Source organism: Staurois parvus, unplaced genomic scaffold (assembly GCF_062004578.1).
Source record: "Staurois parvus isolate SC_StPar_1 unplaced genomic scaffold, SC_StPar_1.0 ptg000635l, whole genome shotgun sequence".
Classification (NCBI taxonomy): Eukaryota; Metazoa; Chordata; class Amphibia; order Anura; family Ranidae; genus Staurois; species Staurois parvus.
In genome coordinates this window covers 4,202,185-4,210,445 of record NW_028318431.1, presented here as the reverse complement: position 1 = coordinate 4,210,445, position 8,261 = coordinate 4,202,185, and positions in this window count along the sequence as shown.

Here is an 8,261-nt window from a genome sequence, read left to right as displayed (position 1 = left end):
TACTCCATTACAGAGACACAAAATCGGAAAAAGTCTGATATTGCTGTTAAAGGGAACTTTTAATTGAAATATACACAAAGTGTTTTCTTTAAATAGAAAATGGATGAATCTGAGTTGTTTTCAGGGATCCAACATTTGTTCAATCATAATTACTTCCTACAGAAACATAAAGACTAGGACAAGCCACATGTCACCCCACCTTTAGATCACTGATGAATGGAATGCAGTATTAATTTCATAAAATGTGTTTGTACTTTTTCAACATCACATATCTTACATAATCAGATTCCTCTAGTGCTACATACAATGTCCTTGAGTAATGACACTGCTATCCACACTTCATCCAGGACAGGACTGACACTTCAGTCAGTCCTCCTGTTCTGAATGAAGTGTGGACAGCAGTGTCATTACTCATGGACATTGTATGCAGCACTAGAGGAACCAGATTCTTCAATGGAACCAAAGGTCTTCAATGGATATCTCTACACTCAAAGGCTTTTTGAAAGCAGGTGCATAGACAAGAGGAACAAAAGTATGTACGATTTCTGTAATAACTGAAATTGAATAGTAAACATGGTATTTAAAAAATATCATTTGTTTGTTTAATCACCATAGTGTAGTCCACTATCATGCCATCACATTTGCTGATATAGTGTAGAGTAGGGTATAGATATGTAGATAATAAAGCCAACACCTGACGGGATCTTGATTAGTACAGCTTTATTTTGACACAAGGTTCAAATCCATGGATATAGCACCAATATCGTGTTTCAGCTTGAAGTGGCCTTAATCATAGCTAGTTCAGGCATGGATATGGCCTATGGTAGTTTCCCATTTTGGCCACAAGATGCTCCCATAGCTTGAGAGTGAAATTCAATTTAGGAGCTGCTTGGGTTAAGTGCCAGCCTTGCCCATGCTGGATGAGGAGCAAGCATGGTGGAGCTACATTAAGAAGGAGAACTGTCTATGAGGGACTGGATTACTGATTTTTCCCTGTGCTGCCACAGTATAGACCAGCATGTAGTCAGTGATCCTATTCCCACCTGGGGGAAAACCAGAGATAGCTGGAGGACCTGTAAACATTAGGACTACTCACTGGACTCTAAGATAACCCTCATGTAGTTATACCCTTGCTGTTTCTATAACTTGCTAGAAACTGTTTTGAATGGTAAGCCTTTGCCACTACCCATCTGGAAGGCTGACCTGTACTTTGCACTGATTAATTTAGGAAAACCTGCAAATATAATTGTTAATTGGACTGTTCCTTCCCCTAACCTACATTAGTACAACTCTTGGAAATGGCCCTTGCATTGGGATCACAGTGGGGTTCACTGCTAGCTAAGCCTAGAGGAGAGGAATTAAGGAAGGACAGCTTAAATCAAGGTTTCTATGCTCATAGTACTTTGCTGAAGGGGTAACCATCTGTGGGCTGGACAGGAATAGGTTAAAGAGTGGATGTGCTCCCCGGTTACACAACACAGGTAATACAAACAGAGTCAACTGGCAAAAGGGTGTGCAGACAGTACAGAACAATGTTAAACTGATTAACCCTTAAATTAATTAAGGGTTAACTCTACTGGCCAGGTTGTCCCAGGATTTTAAGGGAAGTACTGCCCTGTGCTGGGGCAAACACATAAAAAGGGAAGGAATGACCTCTCAGGGGCACTGCAGTTAGTAAGATGGCCTCTTTCCCCATCCAAGGTACAAGAAGGTTGTTAGGATGTGCTTCACTATTTTGCACTTTGCACTCCAGTCGGGGTTCCAATGGTATGGATTTTCAATATGGACAATGGACTAAAAGGACTTTCACACCTATTCAAGGTATGACTACCTCAAAGGGCAGAAAGGGCCACCAGGAGGATAACTAAGGAGTTCTTGGAAGACTATGTACAGGAATGATATTGAAGACATCTTTGTTGAACTGTTCATATGTAACTTTTAACAACTTCAGTAAAAAACTTTTTTGTTTCATATATCTTAGTCTGGTCTGAAGTCACTCTAGGACAACCTTAAAGAGGTGCATGCATACATGGTGTATCACAAAAACAGGGCTTATTAAGGGTCAAGACGAGTTAGAGGAGATACAAAACAAAAGTCTGATGTGCAATGAAGCTATTCGGAAGAGGATATATTACCATTGCTAATGACTACAGTACTGGTGTTGAGTACATAAGCAGCTAGCAGGTTGGGAAGCAGTGACTTGGCAAAGGTGATGGAATGCCCTGGTAGTAAAGGAGCTTGTGTGCTTTGGCTCCTTCCCTAGTGGCCAGAACTGAATACTGGTTCAGACTCATGGCATGAGGCATCCTAGTGACCCAGCCTTGAAGTCATGGAAGATACTGTAGAGTGAGACCTTGGGACAGAATAGGCTTGGGTTATATATAAAGTGAGGTTCCTAGTATTCAAATGTATTATAAATGACACTGGGGGTGAGGTGATGGGTTACTGGGCTGGTCTAGTCTGGTACAAGCTCAGCGGTGCTGGATCAGAAATGCTGAAAAATGCTTGAGGAACTGTTGTCTACAGTGTAATGAGTTAAAGAACTGTGCCACAGATTACAAGGAGCTAATTGTGTTCTTTTGGAGTGGCATCACTTTAAGTTTGAGTGCTGTGCTAAATACAATATTTGAATTGGACAACAGCCTTCTTCTGCCTCTGGGGGCAGTAGCGAGAGTTCTCTGCAGGTCCCCTATATGGGAACAGCAGACCCTACCCTACAAGCCACCTTTGATTCATATGGTGCAGTCTCTCAGAGATCCCGAAGGTGGGAAGCAGGGAAACTTCTGAGCATCTCCTGGAGTCCAGAGGATTGTGGGAGCCAAGGGGATTTTCTGATTTAAAGAAGCCCCCACTTGCATCTAAAAACAAGTAAAGGGACTACTGCACACCAGTTGCAGGAGCCAATAATGGTAGCTGCTGTATGTATCGTCTTTGTAACAGCCAGGGGCACGGACAGTCCATTTGAGCCCCAGGACATGAAAACCTTGTGCAGCCATCTGAGTGAAGATTGACTTTGAATGTACTGAATTGGTAAATGTTCGGAAAATGAGTACTAGTATATATCAGCCTTTTTTTTTAAATCAGGGTGCCTTCTGGGTTCTTCAGGGGTGCCTTGCCAAAATGCCTAAAAATTGGCAACAAGCTGGTGAGTAGATCTAGCCTGTCATTTTGTTACGCAAAGTCACAGGTTTTATTGTTCAACATTAAAACCTTGGGCACCGTGCTGGCCAGCCACTGGCATCTTAACAACCAGTAAGGATAAGGAGGACATAGGGCACCTGCACAGTATGCTTGTTTGCACCTCTCCATCAGCAGTGGGGTCATGTTTAGACATGTGCGAATGGTTTTGTCACAAAATTCAGACAAAATTTTTGTTATTTGGAGATGTATCCAAATTTTTGATTCACAATAGTAGTAAATTTCAACAAACCAAAATAAATTATACAAAATGCATCATCCAAATATCCGAATATTGCAATAAAAACAGTAAGGTATGGAAGTGAAATAAGAGGATTTCTACTTGGGCTGCTGAATAGAATAGAAAAATATAGAACAAAAGAATAGAATAGAATAGAAAATACTAAAATAGAATAGAATAGTATAGAAAGGAATAGTATAGAAAAAATAGAATAGAACAAATCTAGCTGTCTTCTGAAATTCGAATTTTGAAATTCAAATTTTGAAATTCATATCAATTTGAAAAAAATTAATAACCATAACGAATCCGAATATGCGAAACAAATTAAAAAACAAATCATTCTAACATAACAAATGAAACCTATAGACACACAGAGGCAGCCCAGGAGCGAGCATGCACAAGTGCCCCCAGAGCAAGCAGCTTGCCCTGGGGGCACTCACCAGGGGGAGGAGCCAGGAGCGCCAGCGGGGGACCAGAAAAAAGGAGGATCGGGGTTGCTCTGTGCCAAACCATTACACAGCAGGTAAGTATGACAAGTTTGTTATTTTTCTTTATTAGGAACCTTTAGAATTACTGTAAACCAAAGTAACAAATATATGTGTCAGGCAGCGGCAAAGGCTTACTCACTATTCCCAATAGTATGGTTTCAGAGTCTTGTTAATACAGCACTTTGGACATGACAGCTTGTAGCAGAGTTAGCGCTACTTTAATACAGCTCCAGCAATTGGGATCTTACTTTAGCAGTGCTTACAGTACATTACTGGGCAACATCTGAAGGAAGAGGGTGGCTGGTAGGCAGAGCAGCAGTGGAAGCACACTTGCAGAGTGTCAGAAAGTCCTTTGCCCCAACTCTAAAGTCCCAGGATAGCAGCGGAGCAATGGAATCCCTGCAATTTATTATTATTAGAATATTGGCCACAGAGGTCATCTAGTGTTGCAGTGTCCAATCAGACAGTTGCTCTCATGATGACACCTATGGAGACTTCAAAGGAACAAAGAAGCAAATTTCCTCTTATTCCCCACTGTATAGCAGCTAGAATGCAGGGGATGAGCGTCACCTCATTCCCTAAGTTAATGGAAATTTCCTTTGCAAAGTAAACAGCCTATTTGCCTTTAGTCAATCAACCACAATATGTTTTTCACCACAGAAGTCTAGGGAAAGGGGAACTCAACAAACCATGCTCTGTGAGCTCTGTTTCTGCTAATTAGTCACACCAGTGTTGCTAACTATCTGTAAATTTTTGAATAGTTTGTAAAAATGGGCACTCTTCTGCTGTCTGTAATTGATCATGAACAACAGAAAAGACCATAAAAATCTGCTTGTTCCCAGCCAATTAATAATTGGCTGAGCTCGGCTCAGGTTGGCGGGCTGGTCGGGTGCGTAATGACGTTATGACGCTTGGTGCCTTTTCCGCAAATTTGAAAGAGACTGCAAGGAGAGGCGTGGGAGGAGAGGAGGACCAAAAGATTAAGCTTGCCCTCAGTCCCGTGGAATCAGGAAATTACAAGAGGTCAGTGTGTGACAGCTCCACGCCACAAAGAGTCTGTGGAGCAGTCAGTCACTTTGTGGGGGCCACTGATATAAGGGGAGAGTGGAGACCCTAAAGTAAGGAGGGCACAGATACAAAGGTTCTCCCCATATAATTGTCACCAGAGTCCCCATACATCAAAACTCCCAGTGTTCCCCCTTAAATTAGAACTCCTAGAATTCTCCCTTACATCAGAGTCTGCAGGGTTCCCCCTTACAGTGTCAGGGGAAACTCTGTAGACCTTGAGATAAAGAGGAATTCTGTGAACTCTGATGTAAAGGAGACAGCTTTGGTGACCAGAGACCCCCTTATATCAGAGTTCCACTTTACACCAGAGTCAGCAGAGTGAACACACTAAGGTAAGGGGGGACATCCCTTACCTTAGGCTCCCCACTCCCCCCTTACATCAGTGATCCCCACAGAGTACACAGAGATCTCCTATACAAAACACCTTTATTTTATTGTTAAAAAAAACTCTATCATGGCTGGTACCAGCAACATAAGGCCTCTTGCACATCATCATCTGAACCCATGCAAGGTAAATTCTAGCTTATTTCCCTCATCCAAAATGCCCAGATGCTGTATACAGCCACCCAAAGACATGAATGGTTGTCTAGTTGTTCCCTAGTGTACGCCAGTGCTCCTGTAAATACAATTGTTGAATACAGGCGTATGGGAAAAAATAGAGCATTTTCAATTATTTGCAAATGCCCACACTCTTTATTTGTGTTTGCGCAGGCACAACATATACACAAGTACAACCAGACAGCTAATCGTGTCTTCGGGCGGCTGTGCGCAGCACCTGGGTGAGGGAACACTGGAATGTATGTTGTATGGGCAACACCCATGTGCAAGTTGCCTAATAGTGTTTATGATAAATGGAACAATTAAAATATTTTTTTCTTTGTATCTTCAGTAACATGAGGGGTGGTAAAGTCTTTCCCTGCTCCGATTTGGAAATAGTGTACTTTTTCTTTTTCTATTTTTACTCCTTTTTCCTTACATATGAAAACTTCATTTCCTCCTACAAGTCAGATTGGTGAAATTGAATTCAATTTCTTTGGGACAGCTCATACCTGCAAGGGGAAAACTATTTAAATAGCATGGCAGCTAGAAACTCTCTTAGTAATTAAAGGAAGGAAGCTTCATAATGTCACTGAAATACAGTTGAAATTTTGACTCTCAGATGGAAATTTACTGATTCTTCTATAATTTGCCAAAGAATCGCTTTTGTGGACATCGCCGTACATGCAGCTAACCAGGGAGCGATGCCACAGGAGAAAGTTAAGGAGCTCTATTGCTGCCGATGTTTTGTCAGTTACCTGTCCCTAAGGCTAGCCATAAGCACAGTGGCTAAATGGTTAGCACTTCCGCCTGGCAGTACTAGGGTCGTTGGTTTGAATCCCAGCCACAGCACATCCTGCCTGGAGTTTGCATGTTCTCCCTGTGCCTGCGTGGGTTTCCTCTGGGTACTCTGGTCTCCTCCCACACTCCAAAGACATGTTGGTAGGTTAATTGGATCCTGTCTAAATTGGCCATTGTATATGAATGTGAGTTAGGAACCTTAGATTGTACGCCCCTTGAGGGTTAGGGACTGATGTGAATGTACAATATATATGTAAAGTGCTGCGTAAATTGACGACACTATATAAGTACCTGAAATAAATAATAAATAAATAGAGGAATCATCCCCACTGTGCCATTGCATTTTGACAGTGCGACTCCTTCTCTGCTCTACCGATTGACTTCTGTCAAATGGAACTGTTGGAACATTTCTGTAGAGTGGGACCGGCCATAGATGGATTGAAATTCATACAGTTTAGAATTTCGATCCATCTATGAGCAGCTTTAGACTGAAGCTCATCTGTGTACTTAAGCCATATATCCCAACTTTTTGAAAGTAGGCAACCCTGCCACATGTTACATGGCTAATTAAAACACAAAAAATTATTGGTTCCATCCTGTTTTCCCAGTTTTTATTGAAATTTAAATAGTTCAAGTCCAGTGAATAACCTGAAATGGTACAAAGATAAGCAGTGAACTGCTAGAGGTGAAAAAAGTTTAGGTTAACAGAAACTGAAAAATAATGTAATTTCAGACTTATACAAGGCCTTTTTTGGGGAAAGAGCAAAGGGTTGCCAACTCATAGTTGTTCTGTAATTAAATTAATCTTTGAAGTCCTGTTCAAACCTATAGCCCTATTGGACTGGAGTATTGGATACTATCAATGCAGTTAATAACCTTTCTGTTTCTATGGACCCATTGATATTGCTGCTAGGACTTACTGATCTTGTGGAGGCATCTAAACACATCAAGCTGTTTATTTTTTTCTCTACCTATAAGGGAGATTTTGTTCAGGTGGAGATTGCCAACCCCGCCTACTGATTCTGGCTGGAAGGCAGCAATTAATGGTGCTCTCCCTATCTGTAAGCATAGGTACATAAGCCGAAACTGCCCAGCTAAATGTGATAAAACTTGGGCTGGCTGGGTGGAAGCACAGGGTCTCACAGTTTAGATAGTGGTGTCTCCAGTTGTTTTATCTGGAGATTTTTGTAGTACCTAAGCACTGTGTCACTACCTGTACTGCCCAATCTCCTTCCATACACTCTCCTTCCCCCTTTCTCCTCCCCTTTACCCTTTCTCCTCCCCCTCCCCCTCCCCCCTTTTTTTCCCCCATTTTTCATTTATATACATTATTCCCTTCACCCTCTTTGTCTCACCTTTTTCCCGGCTGGGTTCTGATCACTGGGTCACATGAGTTCTTGTTTGCCTGCTCAGGTTGTATCTTAGGAAAAATACAGAATCTTATCAGGATACTAATTGTAGGACTTTCTCGTTTTAGGTTATTTATGTATGTTGTGTACTGACCGCATGACTAGGTTTTTATATACCTCTGTCTGTACAACTGTACATCTTCAATAAATGCAACTGTTAAAAAGATAAATAATTTTTGAAAATGTATGCTAACAATTCCTACAGCTGTCCCAACTTTTACTGATTACTTACAAGCTCTCTGTCTGTATAAAAGCAGTGTTGAAACAGACTGTGTTACTACATCCTTCTAAATAATATTTGGGCAGTATTGTACTGCAGGAAGTAGTATATTTCTCTCAAAATGGCGAGAAAAAAGCAATTAACAAAGGAAGACAAACAGGTGGCTCACAGGACAACAGTTTCAAGCGCCACTTAACCACGTAAAGACCGCACGCCCACAATGTACTGTGGATGGGCAGCAGCTACGGGACCAGCGACGTACCCATACGTCGCTGGGGCTGTACCAACACAGGGGGGTGCAGGACTCCCCTCCCCACATC